The sequence below is a fragment of the Myodes glareolus genome, chromosome 10 (assembly GCF_982192425.1).
Source record: "Myodes glareolus chromosome 10, mMyoGla1.1, whole genome shotgun sequence".
NCBI classification, from domain to species: Eukaryota; Metazoa; Chordata; class Mammalia; order Rodentia; family Cricetidae; genus Myodes; species Myodes glareolus.
The window spans coordinates 76,624,530-76,646,506 of record NC_142035.1 but is presented as its reverse complement, the minus strand read 5'-3'; the positions used below and the strand labels follow the sequence as shown (position 1 = coordinate 76,646,506).

The 21,977-nt window shown below is 43.4% G+C and overlaps 2 long non-coding RNA genes across 4 annotated transcripts; one reads left to right on the top strand and one right to left on the bottom strand.

Annotated features, from left to right (window-relative positions):
- Positions 1-763: 763 nt before the first annotated feature.
- Positions 764-20,019, bottom strand: LOC146892646 (uncharacterized). 3 transcript variants are annotated; one of them, XR_015739116.1, is made up of 7 exons: positions 19,766-20,019; positions 18,354-18,450; positions 14,907-14,980; positions 12,328-14,299; positions 9,092-9,189; positions 5,395-5,530; positions 764-2,938 (listed from the first exon to the last, which is right to left on the bottom strand). It is a non-coding gene; the product is annotated as an uncharacterized LOC146892646 (long non-coding RNA). The 3 variants fall into 3 exon arrangements; XR_015739115.1 differs by lacking the exon at positions 18,354-18,450 and having other exon boundaries at positions 5,381-5,530; XR_015739114.1 differs by lacking the exon at positions 18,354-18,450.
- On the top strand, positions 8,235-12,230 carry LOC146892645 (uncharacterized). Its single transcript, XR_015004143.2, has 3 exons — positions 8,235-8,418; positions 9,863-9,953; positions 10,249-12,230. It is a non-coding gene; the product is annotated as an uncharacterized LOC146892645 (long non-coding RNA).
- Positions 20,020-21,977: the final 1,958 nt, after the last annotated feature.

Here is a 21,977-nt window from a genome sequence, read left to right as displayed (position 1 = left end):
GGTTAGAATCTTTATACGGGCTGAAGCCCCGCTGACGCTCTAACCTCAGTCCCAGAAAATAAAAAATTGGAAGAGCAGGGCTGGGGAGATAGTTTCGAAATAAAGGGTTTTGCCACGCAGGCATGGAGACCTGGGTTCCATTCTCAGAACCCACCTAAAGAGGCCGGATGTGGTGACATGCTGATAATCTCAGATCTGGGGACGCAGAGACAGGGGGATTTCTGTCACTAACATGTATGGCCTGTAGAAGAATGACATGGGCGGTTTGTTTCATTTTAAGTCATAAGTTTGTGTCATTGCTCCATACTAGTGACGTCACACAAAAATGACAATTTGTTAGGTCATTGACCACTTAAAAGGTCATCTACGGAAGGTCTCAGAGCACACGATAGTGTTAGCGTTAAGAACTCGGGGGTTTGTTGTTGCTTTGTTTATGATAGTGAGGAGGTGGGATCAATGGAGATGTCCATCTACAGATGAACGGATAATGCGAATAGAGAAATCACAAAACTTGCAGGAAAATAGATGGACATAGAAGATACAACATTATGTGAAGTCGACACCATCTCAGAAAGAAAAAAAAAGCTGCATTTTCTTTCTCATACGCATGTGCCAGACCATAATATATATGTACATAATGTATATGTATATATACATATATATGTGTGGGCATAACATGTAAAAAGGAGAACAAGAAAGAATACATATTAGGTGATGAACAATGAAATTCAGAAAATGGGCACATGAATCATGAAAGAGGATATAAAGCTAATTGTTTTTGTGGTTGTTATTGATTTTTTTCTTTGTAGTACATAAATGCATAAAACTATAATTGACAGAATCCAATGTGCAGAATCCAATGTGATGCTCCACAGCTTCAGAATGGCTATTCTAACTGTACACCAGTTCATTAAGGTGTAGAGCGCTTGAGGCTGGCTAACCTCACTGTGCATCGTTATACTAAAGTATATATATATATATATAACATATAATTATATAGTAATTATATATATATAATATATATATTACATCACACCCACACATTTCAGGGTGGGGATTTTACCCTGCTCCTTCTATTCCACAGAAAACCACGTTAAAGCTATTTTTCCAACTAGAAAGAGTCATCTGGCTGGTGAGGCTGGAAAACATCACGGAGCATGTTCTGTTATGGACTTGTTCCATTTGCTGAAGATTTTGTGGGCTGGAGATTTGGTCAGGACTCATTTGTCTCTGTCCCATGTGGTCTTAGTTCAGGTCATCCATGTGTCTGCGGTTAGTGGCTTGTCAGTTGGGTGTTGGTTGGTTCTTCACAAGGTCATTCTCAAACCCAGCAACAGCCAGGGTTTCAGTTGGGTTGCTGTGGTGTTTTATCCATGTGCCCCTTTTTCTGGTGTAGCCAGTTTGGGCTCTCTCACTTGGCGAATGGGTTCTAGAGGGAGGATGCCATGCTCTCTTGACTCAGCCTTGCCACATTATTTGATGCTTTCCATTGGTCAAGACAGATCACAAGGCAACCCTGGTAAAGACTTGGGAAACCACTCCTTGACGCGACTACGAGCAGCTCCCCACAACAGGGATGGGAAGAATTCCCAGCTGAGGTTTTCAAGCTCTGGTCTCCGTGGCTGCCTTTCTTTGCCTGCATGACCTGAAGCTAGTATATTCTCTTCTTTCTGTTCCGGCCCCTCCCCTCTGCAGAGATCAGTAGGGCACAGGCTTCACTTTGGAGGGGAGAACCTCGAATGGGCCCAGCTGCAGTGATCGTGTAAAGGTGGCTGACTGTAATTTAGAGAGGAGGAACCGAGGAGCCAGCTGAGGCTACAGATTAATTTCCACTCACAGTGCTAGCTTGCTGAAGAATGCCGTCAGGACCTTGGTCTCATTTCCGGGTGCACGTCCCCATTGCTTTGTAACTTAGAGGGGAGAAAGGCTTAATTAATGAAGACTTCGCAAATCTGGTGATAACTACCTGAAGGAGTTGGACAAATAAGAGACAACACCAGGGCAGGGCATTATTCTGAAAGCAAAGGCACAATTTCTACCGTAAGAGGAGGCGCTGGGTGCACAATAGAAATGCTTTCACTATCCTGTGAACCAACTCCAAACAGCCAGCTATTCGAATGCTTGAAATATGCTGGTGGCTTCTGGAGAGTGTTTACTGCTTTTGCACTGATATTGTGTTCCTGTCTCCCTCCACTATTGCTGATTCTTGGTCAGTTCTCTGGAGATGGTGATGGGATGCGGCATAAGCCGGCATCTGAGCTGTCTCAGTTCACTCTAAACCGTTTATCTGTAGGCAACCAAAGGAGGATGCAGTGAACACACACATGCATAGACATAGTTTAAGTATGTCTATAACTGATATATATTAATATATATACTATGTGACATATATATATAGCATGTATGTGATGTAATATTTAAGAGTATATAATGCCTATAGTTTATTGTAAAGATACACAATGAGATTAGCCAGACTCAAGTCTCTACATCTTAATGAACTGATGTACAGTTAGAATAGCAATCCTGAAGCTGTGGAGCACCACATTGGATTCTGCACTTTTACTATCAATTATATTTTTACTATATATATATTATTCTCTTCTTATAATTACTATATAGTTGATAGTGGGACTCAGAAATGAAGGCCCTTGTGGGTGGTGAGACCAACACAGTCAGCATTTAATCCTGGAATCCTTCCCTTTCCATGACAAAAGTAGAGGAAAATCAAGAGTTCTACAGCAGCTCTTATCTTGTAGCCGCATAGAAAACATCCTTGGCGTGTGGCCACTGGAAGCTTTGGGGTTCACTCAACCATCAGAAAGCATTGTGCTGTGTAGACTGAAGTAAAGGCTGGACTTTGATCTTCAGGATTTGCAAATTCCTCACTTTGAAACTTTGAGAAGATTTTTTCCCCCACATTTCTTCCTCTTCATTTCTTCTGTAAAATAAATGGATAATATTCATCACGTGACACTTCAGAGTACTGTACCAAATCCAGTTCTAATGTCCATACCTATCACATTGCAGGTGTGTGGTGCGCCCCTGACCAGCAGGGGAAGAAAGACCACCGACATGAGGATTTTTTTTTGATCATGTTTTAATGAAGCCTGCTTGGTTGAGGGAGAGCTGGAAGTGAGGGGCCCCGAGCTGGGAGGAGTGGCGGCTTATATGTAGGCTGAAAAGATGTTCCCCCCTAACAGGACACTATTCAGGCTAGGATTGGTGTAAAGCTGTTGTTAGGTAAACTAAGGCAAGACTCGCGCCAGAAATAGAATTGCTTATCTTGTTTACCACGCTTCTCAGCGCCATCTTGTAATGGCGGATCTCAAACACGTGTGGATCCCCACACTTCCCCCTTTTGTTTTAAATCCTATGAAAATGTACTGGTCATAGCTGGGGATAGTGGATGTTGTCCTGAAAAATATTGTTATTTCTTTTTTTAGGGATAGGATAACATTAAGGGCGACCTATATGTTTAGCATTATATCCCCCTGATAGGATTTGATTAGTGTATTTTTAGGTGTAAGCTATTTGTGGTAGTCTTTGACCGGTGTCAACCGGTCATCCAGTCCCTTTGGGTGTAATGGCAACAAGGCCTCCAGGTGTAAGGGCATTGGATTAGAGGTCCTGAAAAATGTTGATTCATGTTTGGGGGGATTGGCCGGCTTTTAAAGCTGTCAAAGCTCGAGTAATTGTAACCTTTTTTTGTTTTTTAACATGTAGCATCCTATAGAGTAGGAACAAGACAAGTATTAGACCTGTAAAAATTATTATGTCGAACATGTCAATTTTAACCCATTTTTTAAAATAGGTGAATGTAGTTACTAACCAATCAGAAAACTGTTTTAATGTAACAACTTTTACTTTTGTTTGGTTAAGCATGTGTATCTTAAGCGTAAAATTAGCTTGAAGCTGTTTAAGTTTTTGGGACCAATTTTTATTTAATAAAGCTGATATAGCTTTGGAATTATTAAGGGTAGCAGGATAGGGGGTAATACATATATGGGTAGTTTTATCTATACCGCTCATAGTTATAACATCAAAAACTTTTACCTAGACATAGCATGTCAAGAATATTTTTGTTTTTACCCATCTCTAAGGAAGGAAAAGGCAAAATAGAGTAAGAGATAAGAGGTTGAAGGTCATTTTTGTTGTCTCCACATGAATCTTTTATAGCAGGACATTTAGTATCTACTGGGTCATCTTTTTTTTTAAATTTTTTTTGCTGGTTTTGTTGGCACCCAGATGTATGTCAGCATTTTTAGAAAAACATAAACAAAACTTTTTTTAAATTAACATTTAAGAGTATTAAAACTTTTAGTGTAAAAATTTAGCATAATCAGTATTGGAAGTAGACTGGTTTTGAACTTAAAGATCTACAGATCTCTGCTTTAAAGAGCAAATCTTGTTTGTCTGTGTCATTACAGTAGGCCTTAAAATTAGACGGAATTGTTTTTAAATAGAGCATGTCTGTCTGTTGTTGTTTTTTTAGTAAAATTTTTTTTTTGTTTAATTGATTTATCCTCCTCCTCTGACTCCGTTATCTCGAGGGAGGCAAATTTTTTTAGCACCGGATATAAGGATGTTGGAGGCTTTTTTTTAATATTATCCTTTTTTTGTTTTAAATTTTTTTAGTCCCGGATATAAGGACGCTGGAGGCTTTTTTTTAATATTATCCTTTTTTTGTTTCTTTATGAGGGTTCTTTTCTTCCCTCTCCTTTTTTTTTTCTTTTTGGCTAGCCTTTTTTTTTTTTTATTTTTGTGTATGTTTTGATCCTTTTTTTTTGATTTTGCTTTTGATAAACTGTTTTGGTGTTTTGATAGTACCCTGTGTCTTTGTTTAATTACTTTTATATTTTTTTCTTTCTTAAGGCACGAATGTACCAATCTCTACAAGGGGAGCGTTTTTCTGTCTAATTGATCATTTTTTTTAAGGTCTTTGTCTAGTTTCTCCCAACAGTTGAGGGTGAGATCACCAGAGACGGCAAACCACGGTGCAGTCTTATCTATGTCCTTGACGATGGCCTGAATCGTACTCGTAGAAATTTTTAAACCCCTTTGTTTTAACAAACTCTGTATTGGACTGGTGAAGTCACAGACTCCTGACTCAGTACTATGACTGTGGCCCATACTGCCCACTTATTTACGAGATTTTTGGCATCAGTCGAAAGCCGCTTTATCTACAGCGGACTTACTTTCGATTCCTTTATTTACGAGGCCTTGGCGTTAGTCGAAAGTTGCTTTATCTACAGCGGACTTATTCTCGATTTTTACACCCAACAAAGACATTCCTTTTTAGGTTTATCACACCGCAGCCAAAAGCAACAAAAATAGAACACAAGGGTTAACAGAATAACAAACAGAGCAAACCACAGCGTACCTGAGAGGACTTACCGTCGTCGTCCGCTTCGCGTGTAGAGTTTTGAATCCTCTTCGGCCCCTCACAGGTGTCTGCTAGATGTTCAGTCCCGCGTCCGGGTTTTTGGCACCAGCTGTGGTCCCGGGTTTCGGCACCAGCTGTGGTGCGCCCCTGACCAGCAGGGGAAGAAAGACCACCGACATGAGGATTCTTCTCTGATCATGCTTTAATGAAGCCTGCTTGGTTGAGGGAGAGCTGGAAGTGAGGGGCCCCGAGCTGGGAGGAGTGGCGGCTTATATGTAGGCTGAAAAGATGTTCCCCCCTAACAGGACACTAGTCAGGCTAGGATTGGTGCAAAGCTGTTGCTAGGCAAACTAAGGCAAGACTCGCGCCAGAAATACAATTGCTTATCTTGTTTACCACGCTTCTCAGCGCCATCTTGTAATGGCGGATCTCAAACACTTGTGGATCCCCACACAGGTGCACATTGCGATGGCTCTATGACATCAAGTTCATAGGGCTGATCGAGGAGACTGTGACTTAAGACCTTGCATGGGTTTGTGCAGCAGCAAGCAAAACCAGCAATAACAGGACTGCTATTATTAAGAAGGCTATGTTTTTTGAAGGATGTGTTTTTCATAACTACAGTAGTAAGAGACAGTATTAGACTAATGAGTGGGGCTCTCAGAGAACTCTTTAAATTAATTTAGCTTATTTTATGTGTATTGATGTCTTGCCTGCACATATGTATGATTCCCACAGAGGTCACAAAAGTGTTGTTGGATCCCTTGGAACTGGGATTACAGAACATATCGGTGTTGGAAACTGAAGGAGGGTCTTCTGCAAGAGCAACGAGTGCTCTTAACTACTGAGCTATTTCTCTAACCCTTCAGATAAGTGTTAAAGAAAAAAATAGATCTGGGGTCAAAACCATGGCTCATGGTGACAGGTCATGATGTTGGAAGTTGGAAGCAGACTAAGATGACCATAGATCCCCAGGGATGGAGCACACTATACCGACAGTGACCCATTGTGCTTTTGAGCTGGGTCATGGACATGTCAGGAGACCAGTGTTTGTTCCTATTGTCTTCCCTCTGGTTTTTCTCATTGACTTCACAAGCTTGGTTCTTCTGAAAACATCATCAGCTCCAAAAGTTCTTGGAGTGTTCTATCATAGCAGATAAGTCAAATAATAAAACCCAGAGCAAGGCACATTTTTTTTCTTCATTGAGCTCCTCAGCCAGCCAGTGAATGGCAGGGAGAAACCATATCTCAGCTTAGCTTTCCCTTCACTAGAAGGTCCCCAGTGTCTCTCCAGCTCCTCTTCTGCAACCCACTGTAGCATTAGGATGAGAAGAAATTCAAACTGTCTTTCTGAAAATCAATCCTCATATTTCTGGCTCCCTTGTTATGATAGTGTTGTCTCCCTAGGGACAGTGAGCCACAGGCTGAGAGTAACTAACTGGTGTTCTTGGAACTATCCTGACTTTCCCTGTCCCAGTAGGGCCATGGAAGAACAAATCTGTTTGCTAGCACAGAGTCAAGAAAAGCCTCTTTGTCTTGATCCTCTTTGTCAGGACCAAGTTTTGCACGTTGCAGCTTAGATGTGCAAAAAGTCTGAAAGGAATTTCCTTCATTTCAATAATCATGTCGTTCTCTCTGAAGTACCACCCTTCCCTCTCCCAGGAGAGTAGAAAACATAAGCAAGACAGATGCATTAAGAAAAGAGAACACACTCTCTCCCAGTTCAAAACTGTCCCCGTGGGTAAATATGCTAGCGGTCTGTCTGCTATCAATAGGTTTCTTCTTGTAAGGCTCTGTTCTCTTCTCTTTTGGGAGGTGGCATCTCAGGTGGAGGATAGTGGAACTGGAGGCATCCTTGAGAGAAAGGGGAGACGCCCTTTGTCTCTCTGGGGTCCTTTGGGCTCCTGTTCTCTGGCACTTGTTTCAGACACACAACCTTCTCTGCATCAGTGAGAGGCCTGGATATGCAATGAGTAGTCTCCCAGCCCATGAAAGGTAAACTGAGTCATCACCACACTGGTTTCAGTCATCCTGGGGTTTTGCTGGTGACACTGGTTCATCCAGATGCGGTCACATCCTGAAAGAGCTCCTACTGCCTGGATAGACCTCACTGTGGCCTCTGCTCTGGAGTTTCTCCACCTTTCGCTTTGTGAGACCCACAGGCAGGCTTCTAACTTCTTTATTCTTAGCAACCGTCACCATCTCTTTCGCTAGATCCTCAACACTTTCTAGATCTTTATGCTCAGCAGAAGCCCAAGAGAGACATGGTTCTGAGTGGTAGGAGACTTTCTCAGGCCTCATCTACACAGGAACTTCTTCCCGCTCTGCCTGGTGATGCTCACACTTGATGCTCACAGCACCCCTCAGACACACATACTTTCTCCGCAGGCTTGGAACTCTTCTAGGCTGTCCTTCCCTTCTTCCTCCTTTCCCTCCTTTCCTCTCTCCTTCTCTCCCTCTCTCCTTCCTTCCTTCTTTTCTTTGCTTGAGACAGGGTTTCTCTGTGGAACAGCCCTGGCTCTCCTGGGACTCTCTTTACAGTCCAGGATAGCCTCAAACTCACAAAGATGCCCCTGCCTCTACCTCTCTAGTGTTTGGATTAAAGAACAGTGTGGTTTTGTTTGTTTGTTCTACACTTCACAATGTCCCTGTGTTCACTCTCACTCCACACTGAGGATGTGATGTGGATGGGGTGTGGAATCAGGATGTGGTATCTCACGTGTTCATCTTCTCATCCCTCTTAGTAGCCCCTCACTCTCCTGGAAGCACTTTCTGTCCTCTGACAGGGGCTGTCCCCACCTCTTTCTTATGTCCCAACCTCTTTGACTCTGGTCTTTGCCTTTCAGATTTAAAAGAACTATAGAGAAAGAAAGAAGACTGGACAGCCACCTCCAACTGTATGTCCCAAGATTGTCACAGCCAAATCAAACATGTAGTGACTTATCCTGATTTGAAAGTTTAGATGCCTTTTGTGGATTTTGAAGCCAAGGAGACCCCTAGAAATTTTCTACTATAATCTAAAAGGCTCAGAGATGGTAAGTAACTTAAAAAGTAATTACACTACTAATTAGTAGAAGGGGTCCCAGGGCTCACTCCGCTGCCACTCTACCTTCCTATTTCCAGTTATTATAAATCCTAAAACACAATAAAGACACATAGGGAATGAACTGAAACAATAGTAGTCTAAGTCCAGGGCTGTGGATGAAGAGGAGGAGTACAATTTGTCAGCTCTTCTTCTCATTCCAGGGAAATAGCATCAACTTTTTCTCTGTGTCTATATATTCAATATACCATGCATACACCTCTATCATCTATCTATCTATCTATCTATCTATCTATCTATCTATCTATCTATCTATCTATCTATCATCTATCTATCATCTATCTATCATCCATCCATTTATGCTATTTCTGTCTGTCTTTTAGTATTTCATACACTTTAAAAAACATGATTATATAAAGATTTGTTAAGTCCAAAATCTAACAGAGGAGTAGAGCTACAATTTAAGCCCACAGTTAGTCTCCTGGCATAATTTCTTTCCGTTTAGGGAAAAGAGCCTTCAACATTATAGAGGGTAATCTTGAGTTACTCAAAATATATCCAACCCAAATCTCCTCCTCCCAGGTACCCTCCATCTGTCCCCCCCCACAAATAAACACACAGCCATCTAAAAACATCTTCATAAGGCAGGGCATGGTTTCACACACCTTGAATCCTAGCATTCAGAAGCAAAGACGATCAGATCTTGTGAGTTTGTGGATTGCATATGTAGTTCCAGGACAGCCAGGGCTACATAAGAGAGATCCTGTCTCAAAAACAAAACAAAACAAAAATTTCCACCGAAACCTTCAAAGTAATGCACCAAATATGTGGACACTGAGCAGCCAAATAGACACGAAAGTAACTGTAATGGGGATTTAGGAAGCTTCACTGTGGACCAGGAAGTCTTTGCCAAGAAGAATCTACTATCCCATCTAGTCAGCTGAAGTTTTTGAAGCTAAATTTCATCTCAGTTCAGGTTTAAATGGCTAAGGCCTGCCCTTCCCCAGGCATTACCTTAAGGAAGAAGAGAAGGTAAAGAACGGGCACTGAGCAAGGAACATGGAGCAGATGTTTTGCACCTGCTTTGCTTAGACCATGCACAACACAGAGGAAAGTTAAACACACATTTCAGAATGGCACAAGCAGGGCTGCAAAGGCTTCATATTGTGTGATCCCGCCTGCATGGCTTTCTGGAAGAGGCAAAGCTGTGAAGACAGTGATGGGCGTGGTGGCTGTCAGGGGTGAGCATGGGGGCGGGCCCATAGGCAGAGGATTCTGAGGCAGCGAAAATACTCTATACGGCACTGCATTGGTGGGAACATGCACTCACACATTTGTCACAACCTGCAACACGTAAACGTCAAGGGAAGAACCCAGACTCTGATGCCGAGGGAGTATTTGTGACCTCAGTAGGTGCATCAGTTTTTTTTTTCCAGATGTGATATGGCTTCAGATTCCCAATACAGGCAAGGATGACAATGAACTTCTGATCCTGCTGCTTCTACTTCTTGAGGATTGCTATTACAGGTATGTGTTACTGTAAAAGCACCCCACCAACTGAGCTACATCCCCAGAGGTCATTTTTTATGAGGCATGGTTTTACATAGTTTAGGCTGGCTTTGAACTTGTTATGTAGCTGAGGATAACCTTGGACTCCTGCTTCTACCTCTTGAGTGCCAGCACTCCAGGCCTGTGAGCTGCTCTGCCCAGTCAACTAATCATTGTAGCAAGCATGCTACTCTGGAGGGTGTTGATAAAAGAGGAGCTGCGGGGCAGCTAGGGTCACAGGATAAGTACCTATACCTTCTTTATTATTTTGCAGTGAACTTGGACCTACTCTTCAACAACAACAGCATGAAGACTTCATAAAGAAACGAAACAGTTGAAGTTTGCTTTGCCTGAGGCAGTCATTTGTTCATTATAAAAGACACAGTAGACTCTAGGAAGTCCTGAACAGGAGCACAAATAGGGTTGGAAAAAGGACTAGGCTGTGTGGAACAATGGTCTTGTACCCTGTAAAGATTTATCTATTGTAATGCTTTAACAAAATGCCGATTGGCCAGTAGCCAGGCAAGAACTATAGGCCGGGCTACCAGTCAGTAAGTAGAGGTGGAGCAAATGAGAACAGGAGAATTCTGGGAAGAGGAAAGGATCAGTTTATAGTCGACACAGAGGAAGCAAGATGAGAATGCCTTGCTGATAAAAGGTACCAAGCCACATGGCTATCACAGACAAGAATTATGGGTTAATGTAAGTTATAAGAGTTAATAAGAGGGGCTGGAGAGATGGCTCAGAGGTTAAGAGCATTGCCTGCTCTTCCAAAGGTCCTGAGTTCAATTCCCAGCAGCCACATGGTGGCTCACAACCATCTGTAATGGGGTCTGGTGCCCTCTTCCGGCCTGCAGGCATACACACAGACAGAATATTGTATACAGAATAAATAAATAAATAAATATTTAAAAAAAAGAGTTAATAAGAAGCCTGAGCTAATAGGCCAACCAGTTTATAATTAATGTAGACCTCTCTGTGTTTCTTTGGGACTGAATGACTGTGGGACCAGGCAGGAGAGAAACCTCTCAGCACTAGGCTCAGGGGCAGGATTGAAAAACATGAATTCTGGGTCCCCTGCCTTTGCTGGAGGCTGGATTCTCCTCATGTTACCCACTGCAAATTTGTTTATTTAGGCAAAGCCACACACTCTTGTTTCTTGAGTCCATTTCTACTTTCTGGGAAAACTTTGTCTGTCTCAGCCCAGGTGAATAGCTTACTTTTGATACAGTCAATTACGACAGAAGACTGAGGTTAGCCTTCAGAGAATTGCTGGCAGAGGCTGCTGGTGGGGATGTGGGGTTAAAGGTTTCTATAGAAACTGGGCAGATAATGCCAAGAGGAGCAGCTTCTCCATCCCTGCCAGCAAGCACTGCAGGGAGCTCAAGTTCATATCCATGGAAATTGGAATGGAGCTGCCTGCCTCTCCTGAACCCTACAACCCCTCCCATTGCAGGAGGCCTGCCTCGGTGACATTTCTCAGTAGGTGACAGTAGCAAAGAGAGCCAATTGGGAATGACAGCCTACCCTCCCTTCAGGAGGGGAGGGCAGAGCAGGTCCTGTAGCTATTCACAGCTGCAGAACTGAGGGGTCACGCCATTGCATTGCCTGAAACAAGAGCTCATTCACAAGTCAGTTCATGGTCCAAGAAACAAAAATAATATTTAATGAGCAAAAATCTTCTTTGTTTAATTACAGGAAATGTCAAGGTTGAATCCAAGTGCTTTGCTTAAGGTCAAATGCTCAGTGCTATCAAAAAGCATTTAAACCAAAGCCGATGAGCTATTAAAGCCAAGGCTAGTTAAAAATCAGGCAGAGTTCTTCAGTGATTTATTTCCCTCTATTGGAAGCGGGGATGCTGAGCCGGAACACTCCACCGGCAGCTTAGGCCTTGCTCTTCGATGCAGTGTTCCTTAGACTGATAGCAAATTCCCAGATGACGTTAACACCCCTCCTCTTCCAAGGAGTTACCTCAAGGCTCCGGCTTCCCCTTTCCAATTTGTCAACGATTTAAAGAGGTATAGCCTTCTTCCCAGAGCTTCTGATCTAATCAGTGAGGGGCAAGACCTGGGCAGTGGTATTTTTTTTTTAAGGTTTCTAAGGGAAGTGTTTCAAATATGTGGTGGGATTGAGAACAACTTGACTAAACGGTTTAGTTAATGAAAATAAATGCCGAGAGCTGAGGCTCCTGTGGCCTGGACTTCCCTCCACAGTTCTGTAATTTCGCATGGTTTGCACTCAATAAAACATTTATATTATTTAGGCTGCCTGCGCTTCCTGGAGCCCCGCACTGCCTGACTTCTGGAGGGGCTTGTGTGAGCAGGCTTCACACAGCACAAGAGCCATAGCGTACCTCGCCTGTCTGGAAGTAGATGCGATGGGAACTCGCATCCTGGTCCTCACACCACATGGGTGACGGAAGGGCAGTTGTGATGTGTCAAGAGAGGGACGGGAATTCAGAACATGACTCGGTCCCTTTGGAGAGACTGAGAAGAGGAGGCCGGCAGGTCGTTCCTGCAGCGAGAAATCTTTCTCCTGTTATTTATGCACACGGCTTCGCTGCTCTTTCTTTCCTTCTTGTCATACAATAGAAATAATGATCTTGGTACTGGACCCTGTGCTGCGCTAGGACAATTAATCACCCACCAAGTCATTTATTTCCTCTTACTCTCGTCCACCAGGACCATTATCCTGTAGGTAAACAGAGGTGCCTGTAAATCACAGGCAGAACACAAGTCCATGGGAGAATAGTTGATTAAGCGCCCCTATAACTTATAGTTACATAGCGCCTCTCGTCCCAAAGATCTCCAAGCAGCAGAGAGACTGATGTATGTGCTGGTATCCAGCCCCTACATATGTCATTTCCTGTATCAGTGTCCAAACGTGAATGTGTAATGTTTATTGTCTTGTCATATTGTTACCTTCCAAACTACAGTCATTGACTAGACAGGAAGCAAGGAAAGAAACTTTCCACTTCTGTGGGTAATCAGCTATCAAGTTGAAAGCTGGGAACAATAAAGGAGCAACCCAGCCACCCTCCTGAGCGAGATTCCTTAGGCTCATGAGATGCTGGACATCTTAGAGTGTTCTGCTTTAAATCTTTTATAGTCGGCAGCAAGCAAGGAGGCTTGGAGGCAGAGGGTGAGCAGTGTAGGGATCGAAGGTTCCAGGGCCTGTGAGATTGATATTCTAGGAGAGGAGGCAGTAATGATTGCCTGGACGGAAGGCCTCAGCACTGTTCCTGATAGCCCTGCCCCTCAAGCTTTAGAAGCATATGGACTTATCTGAAAGGCAGTAAGAAGCAATTTCTGTTTATAGCTAGTGTTTACTTCTATTTTTTATTAACTGTGTGATTGATGTTCTAATCATACCAAGTGATTATGGGTGGGAGGAGGAGTGTCCCCTCTCTTAATTACTGAGGTTGACGTGTGAGGTTTTACTCTTGCATATCTTAGTTGACTCTTTTTGCTTTGGGTTTTCTCTTTTCTGTTTTGAGAGGAAAAAATCATGATAGTTTGAGCTAAATTATAGGAGTTCCTAACCTCAAATCAGACTCATCTTTACAGCTCTGATATCTTTATAAAACCCCAAAATGTTAAATTAAATTGAATTCAATATAAGTTTAATTCAAGCAAAACAACCAAGCCAGTGTGATTCGATTTAATCTAATGGGAGGAATGATGCTGTTTGCTGAAGGCAGATTACCCCTCGGGCGAGTGCACGATGCGGATTGCTGCCCGACTCCCGGCTTAGCATGCCTGTGCTGCCAGTTGCCATGTGATGACCACGCCTCTCACAATTTCTTTCGGTTTGAACTGCTGTGGGAAAAATCCCTTCGTGAGCCATACGATTATGTTATTGGGTCTTCATTTTGGAAAACCTAGTGTTTCTGTGTGAAGCCCACATCTCCATTGCTGGAGTAAGCATGGCCCCTGGGATCCTGAGGCACTGTTTGACTATGAGGAGCCATGGAATAATGCAGAAGAAGACAAAATACAATTTTAAAACTATGGTCACAAGGAAAACCCTCAATTAGGACAGCATCAAAAAATTTTTAACACATTCCTGGGAATCTCTGGAAAAACAGGCTGGAGTTAACTAGGTTTAGGATAATGGTGACTTTAAAGATGGAATCAATGGAAATTTCTGGATTTAAAAAGCAGCAAAGTAAGATTTAATAATGGTTGGGTGGTGGTTCATGCCTTTAATCTCAGCACCTGGGAGATCTCTGTGAGATCAAGGCTAGTCTGGTCTACAGAGTAAATTCCAGGACAGCCAGAGCCATTACACAGAGAAACCCTGTCTCAAAATACCAAAACCAAAACCTAAAAAAAAGAAAGAAAGAAAGAAAGAAAATTAAAGAAAAGAAAGAAAAAAGGTTTAAAACTAAAACAACAATAAAATTCACTCCTTTCACTCCTACATGTCAGAGTGTGGAATCTTATCGACGTGTTAGAGACAGACAAGTCTGTCTGTTTGCTCTTTTCCCATTGTGTGTATGTTTGTAAGTGTGCAAGGTGTGTGTTCACACCCCAGTGCACAGGCAGAGGTCAGAGGAGAATGCTCTGTCACTCTTTGCCGTGCTCTCTTGAGAGTTTCTCACTGAACCTTGGCAGCAAGCAAGCCCCCAGACCATCCTGTCCCCTCCCACCACACAGCACTGGATTACAGATGTGTAAACCCCGCCTGGTGCAAACACAGGTCCTCACGCTTGAGCGACAAGTGCCCAGACTGAATCATCTCCCTAGGCCCTCCTTTTCTTTTTGACTAAAGAGGACTCCACGCGTGTGATTTTAGAAGTGTGGCTAAACAGCTGGTCAGCATGGAACTACATTTCCCAGTTTGCCTTGCAGCCTGTGGCCCTGAGATCCTGCTCAGTCAATAGGAGCCGAAGTGTTCATCTTCTGCACCCTTGCTGAAAAGATTGCCTACCTTCCACCCTCCTCTCTTCCTTTGGGCGACTACTGCTAGGCCAGCCATAGGCACGAGGGAACTCCTAAATAGACCTAGAGGAAGAACATAGAGAAGACCTGGATTACATGATTACCTTGTAGCCTGGATCTGTCAATCTGCCTTGGTTACCACTGCTTTGTTTTCTACTGGTTAAACTACAGCACTTTGGATTTCTGTTAAAACACAACATTTTAGTTATATTCTATCCTGATATAGAAAGTCCAGTTTTATTTACTCAAAAAGTATTTTGGGCTTACTCAATGCCTGGTACCGGAAGAGAAAGGATTTATTTGAGAATGTATATTGGTTAGTGGCAGATTAGGTGCCAAGCAGGTCTGAGGATTTCTGGGACCGGGGAGTCATCTGGAGTACTTTATTCTCACATGACTCGATTGACCCTCGCATGGAATTTTTTTCCTGAAGGGAAAAATAATAATAGTTTGAACTAAATTATAGGGTTCTGAACCGCCAAACAACACTTATTCAGCACAAGGCCAGCCTTGTCCCCTGTGTTTACAGGCATGTACAGAGAACCTCACAGTGTCTCGGCACTCCATCAGTCAGCACAACAGTGGTAGAGGAAGTGACGCCATCTTGCCCCCACCTCTGCCTTCCTCTACCACTGTTGTGCTGGCTGATGGAGTGCCGAGACACACTGGAGTTGTGTTAGGTTGGTCCACTTTAATGGTCTAAAGCAGCCTGGGGGATGAGAAACACAGCAGAGAGGAAGGCTGAACCTAACAGGTTCTCTCCTCCCACCCCCAGGCCGGTCTTTACTGTTTCATCTTGCTTTACTTTCTAACCTACTACAATTAGAGAGTCTCTTTTTCTTTCTTTGTTGTTTCTTCCTTCCTTCCTTCCTTCCTACCTTCCTTCCTTCCTTCCTTCCTTCCTTCCTTCCTTCCTTCCTTCCTTTCTTCTTTCATTCCTTCTTTCATTCCTTCCTTTCTTTCGTATCCTTTTATTTCCATTTCTTTGAAGAGAAGACCTCCCCTTTCTTATCCACCGCTGATTCCCCATTGACCAGAAAAGTGAGGGACTCAAAGGCATTGTTGAGCGAATATAAGAAATGAATGGAAGTCAGGAGAGGACAAGCGATAGCGCAGAAAAGGAGACACATGAATCATGAGGCCACGAATCACAGGCCAGAGTGCGCTTCTTTGGCGGCAGAGTAAAAACTGCTTGTCTCCAGGAAACGAAGACGTTTCGCTGCTTCCTCCTGGCAAGCTGTTATCGCTGTGGACACCCCTCCTCTCCTGCCGCCACCCACTGTCGCCCTCCCTAGACGCTGCACTCGTCATTTGTGAGATTGTAGTGGAGTACGTGAAGCAGGCTATGTGGGAAGGGTGAAAGTTTAGATTTTCACAAGGGCTCCCTCTCAAAGACTCCACACTCGGCAAAATGGCCATTCCGTGGGCCAAGCTCTTGGCTCTTGAACTTTTAGAAGGAACAAACAACCCCCAAAGGATGATCCTCTGCAGGGGTGTGATGACCACGTCTCCCCACAGTCTCTGAACCACCGCTGCATCTATGTTGTACCCCTGCTCCCCAGAGTCTCTCAGCGCCCACAGGATTGCAGCAGGGATACTGAGGCAGACCTCTCCTAGGATCTGGGACTCCTCTGACAGACAGTTTTGACTGGAGAGCTCTGAAGGGCCCACCCAGGTTGTGTGCCCTTTGGCTCTTTGAGCTTTTCTCTTTGAGCTTCTCTCTGGCTCTTTGAGCTTTTCTTTCTGCTCGCTGTCCCTGGGAGCAGACTGGTGGTGGCAGTCTGGTGGCTCTCTCAGTCGCCAAATGCCTCCCTTGCGGTCTCTTTAGGTGTTTTCCTTTCTCAAGTCATTGTGTATTTAATCTCCTGTTGGTATCTGATCCTCGGAGGACGCTGAGTGGAAGGCCTGGCTGAGCCCAGGGTTCACCATTGCTTTTCCAATCTAGTGCTTGCTCTTGTAGAACCCAACACATTGTCCTGTCATTCCCAGATCTAGACTGGATTTGGAAATGCAAGCAGAAAGGCGAGAGAATAGGCAGATGTTGATTATCATTCCTTATTGTAGGTGACTGGCACCAAAGGAGGGCAGAGTGCTGGAGAGGAAAAGGCAAGCATAAAAAAAAAAAACCAATCTCCTGAGTTCAGGGCCTTTCTGGCCAGCAGGAAGGACAGCGGCTTTGATACGCAGTCTGCAGTACACTTGCTGAATTTTCGATAGTAGAACACAGAGATGGGAAAACTCAAGCAGACGGCAGTGCCCTTGGAAGGCAATCACTTCAGCACATGGTTTTGTTGTTCTGTTTAATTACAGAGTGAGAGGTAATTGGGCCGAGCTTGTCAAAAATGAGATGTCACTGTATGCCGTGGAGAAAGACAGAAGATATGAAGATTTGTTCCTGAGCCATGGATTCCTACTGTTCTGCCCTGCCTGTGTCCTCTAGAGTATTCAGAGCCTGGCAAGACACAGGTTAATGCTCTCATTTATTAACATGACATGATTTAATTAATCTGTAGTGTAGAAATTGAGATATATTAGTTATGCCTTGCTACTAAAACATGATCCCAAAATGCAGTGGCTTAAAGCATCATGGTTTTTGTTGTTGTTGTTGCTTGTTTTTGTTTATCTCTGTTTCTGTGGATCGAGGACACAGATTTACCTGTCTTCTGGACCAAGCTCTCTTATACACTCTTATCAAGATATCATATGGCTTCTATCATCTCAAGACTCAGCTGGCAATAGCCTAGTAAGCTGCTTGCCTTGCTAACAAGGCACTTGAGCTAGACTTCTAACACTTATTTTAAAAAAGAAAAAAAAAGCAGGCATGGTGGGACATCACTTACTATCCCACTGAAGAGGAAGCAGAGCTAGATCTCTGGGGCTTGCTGCCTAGGCAGATAGGGTACTTGATAAGTTCTAGGCCAGGTCAGTGAGAGAGTTTGTCTCAAAGAAAAGGTGCTGAGGAATGGCACCAGATATGCATGCATACCCAAATATACATGTGTGCCCATGCACACACAAACATGAACACACAAACATGAACACACACACACACACACACACACACACACACACACACACGCCTCAGCTGGGAAAAGGGTCATTTCCTGTTGTTCTGAAGGCTTCAGTTTCCTGGTGGCTTTGGCAGGAGTCTGTACTCGATCTCCTGGGGTGACTTGCAGTAGGTGGCACGGGCGTTCACCAGAGGGAGCTAGTGAGAGAGCCAGGAGAGGAGATGCAAGCTAAACAAATCTTTTCTTCCTTAAGTTGCTTTGTCAGGCTATTTTATCACAGCAACAGAAATGAAATTAAGACAGAATTTATCCCTGATAGTTCTGGAGGCTGCAAAGTCTGTCTTGGTTACTTTTCTATTGCTGTGAAGGGGCACCTTGACTAAGGCAATTTATAAAGAAAAGCAGTTAATTGGGGGGTTGCTTACAGTCTCTGGAGGTGAGTCCATGACCATCAATCAAGGTGGAAACTTGACAACAGACAGGCAGGCATGCCACGGAAGCAGTAGCTGTGCGTTTACATCTCTTCGACATGCAGCAGGAAGAGAGAATGAGAGACTGGGCATGGGGTGGGCTTTTGAAAACTCCCCCTCCAGTGTTACACCTCCTCCAACAAGACCATACTTCCTAATCCTTCCCCAGACAGTTTTACACACGAGGGACCACACATTCTAATATATGAGCCAAGGAGAGTCATTCTTATCAAAATCACTACAGAGTCCAAGATCAAGATGGTGGAACATTCCTTATCTCGTGAGGCCCTCCCTCCAGGTTCATAGACAGTTCCTTCATGCTGTTTCTTTAGAGGGACAAGTGATGTGGGATTCCTCTGTATGCTGTGAATACCACTGGTTAATAAAGAAACTGTCTTGGCATGTTGATAGGGCAGAGCAGAGCTGGCGGGGGTGGGGGGGGTGGTGGGCTAAACTGAATGCTGGGAGAAAGGAGGCAGAGTCAAGGAAAAGTCATAAAAAAAGCTGTAGCCTGAGATAGACATGCCGGAAACTTACTGGTAGGCCACGAGCCTTGTGGTAAAATATAAAATACTGGAAATGGGTTAATTCTAGACATAAGAGTTAGCTAGCAATACGCTTAAGGGATTGGACAAGCAGTTATTTAAATAATACAGTTTCTGGGTGGTTATTTCGGGAGTTTGGGCATCTTGGAAATGAACCAGCAGCCTTCCTACAACAGACAAGGAGTCTATCTTTGGCTCTTTTGAAAGGACATTTAATTCATTAATGAAGGCACAGGCTACCTGACTTTATCCCCTCTTAAAGATTCACATTCTAATACCATCACCTTCATCACCTTTTGGGTGAATTTTCAATGTATGAAGGTAAGGGGCAGAAATATCCTGTTATAACAACTCAACCATGGACCTGACATCCCACCCTTCTGCCATGCCTTCTTCCTTAGAAGCCAGTCCCACGGCACAGATCACACTCAAAGTAAGGGGATCCCAAAATATGTGAGTGCCAATAGGAAAGGCCACTGGGCTCCATTTCAGAGGCTGCTTCCATACAAGCCCAAACAAACACCACCAAAACCCAGAAGCATTAATGAATTTGTAATAGTCAAAAGTGGAAGGAGGAATGACTTGGCCCCAGAAAATAAAAGCGCTCTTCAGCAGGGCTTCAGCTTTCCTAGGGTTTTATTTACACGACTGGTTAAGTTTTGAGATAAGCCTGACAAGCCTCCCCACCCAGCTTCTGAGAAGGACCAAAGCATCCAGAGGGTTGTACACAGGAACACTGGCTTTTCCCCGGATCTGAAAAGTTCATGCAAACTCTGCAGTCTAGGCCATAAAATCTGCACTTGTTTCAATAAAAAGACTTACAAAAAAAAGTTGAGTTCTCAAGGCGAGGCTCCATGTAGACTAAGTTTAAAGGTGCTGAGGTTTCAGAGGACCAGTCCCTTTCCGTGGTCTGGCCTGTGACTCTGCTGAGTCACTGCAGGGTATTTTCCTGTCACATGCAGAAGCTAATGATTATCATCTGTTAACCAGAAAAACAAAAACAAAGAAAGAGCTTGCAAAATCTATTTGTTTTCTGTGTATTTTTTTCTTTTCTGGTGTGTGTGTGTGTGTGTGTGTGTGTGTGTGTGTGTGTGTGTGTGCGCGCGCGCGTGCGCACGCCACACTGGAAATCAAACTCAAAGGTCTTGTTCATCTTAATGTGTACTTTGCCATTTGATATCCCTCACCCAATTTTTTATGTTGTTAAAAAGAGTTTAGGCTCTCTACCCACTATTCCTATGAGGTCCCTTCACGAAATATGTTTAGCGACCAGCTATTCTTCAAACATAGTAGCTGTCTCTTCCTTGATGCTGTGTGTATCATTACACCGGGCTTTTGCTTTCTGTTGTCTCTCAGTGATTTCTCTGTTTTACTGGTCCTTTCGCTTAGGGAGTCAGGGGAGGTCAAAGAGAAGTCACAGCATGATCCTGACCTGAGGAACACACCTGCTCTGTGTGGATCCTCATCTGTGAGCACACATTTACCTGTTAAGACAAATAAACCCTCCAGTTTTTTCTGTTTTTTTTTTTTTTCAGGGATTTTTCTTCCCTGTTCACTCCTTGTGTGAGTTGCTGGTCCATTTAATAATCACAGGAAAGGGATAGTATTGCAGATGACAGAGAAGAAGAATTTTCCTTGCTCTGCATTTTGAAAGCCTGAGACTCTAGAGGAAGCTGACATTCTCAGGACAGAGATAAGAGGTTTGAGAAGAAACATCCCAAGAGCAAACATATCAATTTGATAGGAATCTTCTCCACAAAAAGGTTGTTAGGATTAGAGGGTTAAGTATTAAGGAAATAGAAGATTGTTATATTGGTGAACTCTTGTGGAGAAGCACACACAGTCAAGGGACCAAGGGACAAGAAAAACCAAAGAGAAGTTTGCACATGTCAGAATGCCCCAACGTCACAGCACAGACGCAGTCTCAGAGAGATCTTCCAATTGCGTGAGAAAGGGGACAGGGGTTGCGTGAGATTGGGCGCAGGTGCCACTGGTGGCCTTACAGTTTTCTAAGTTCCAGACTGGATTGGAAGTAGGAGACAATTTTACACACTCAAATGTTTCAATAAAGTGCAAAGAGCCCTGGGTGAGAAAAAGAATTATATTTAAGAGATGTCTAGGGTGGTCATATTGTTCTCAAGCAGAGCTGATGTAAAAGGATCAAAGAATTGAACATTTAGACATTAATATGGACAGATGATGTGGGAGCAAGATAAACATTCTTCTACAGGATCTTTATACTTCCTCTCAGAACATGGTTACAACCATTGGGTGAAAGGACAGAAGGTTCCAGATCAATGAATTCAAGTGTAAATGGAATTCAAGGTAGAAATTAAGCTGAACTATAATATGTATTTTATTTTTTTTCTAAAATAGCTAAACTAGGGTCTCATATAAGCTCAGGCTGGCCTTGAACTGGCTATATAGCCAAGGATGACCTTCTGATGATGAACTTCTGATTCTCAGGCCTCTACCTCTGAAGTGCTGGGATTGCAGATTTATTACCACAGGCCTGGTTTAACATTCTATTTCTCACATTGACTTGGAGGTTGTCCTTGCACTGGTCACTAACAGATGGGGAAGCTGAACTTGAAAGTCAACAAAATACTTGCTCCAAGGTTAAACAGTGGCTTGGCTACAACTCAAACATTAGAACAGTTCTTAAACTGTTGATTCTTTTAGATCCCTGAGATCTAAATTTAAGGGTTTAAGGATTCCCGCTCATTCCAGAGCAACTGAGCAGGACTGTTTCTGTAACTCCTCAATCTGTGCTCATTCCGAAAACAATGAGATTTTACGTTTCAAAAGAGTTCCCCAGGAGTTCCCAACATGCATTATATTGTAAATGATTTGCCTAAAGAACGTGAGAAAGAAAGTGTTGACCAAGCCTGGGCTGTTCAATTTCATTTTTGCAAATTAACACCTTTAAAGCAACCAGAGGAAATGATTTAACCTGTTTTCTCACTTTCTTCTAAAAATGGGGCTTCTGGTGCTCAATTAACAGTTTATCAAGTGCATATGGCACCTACACCTT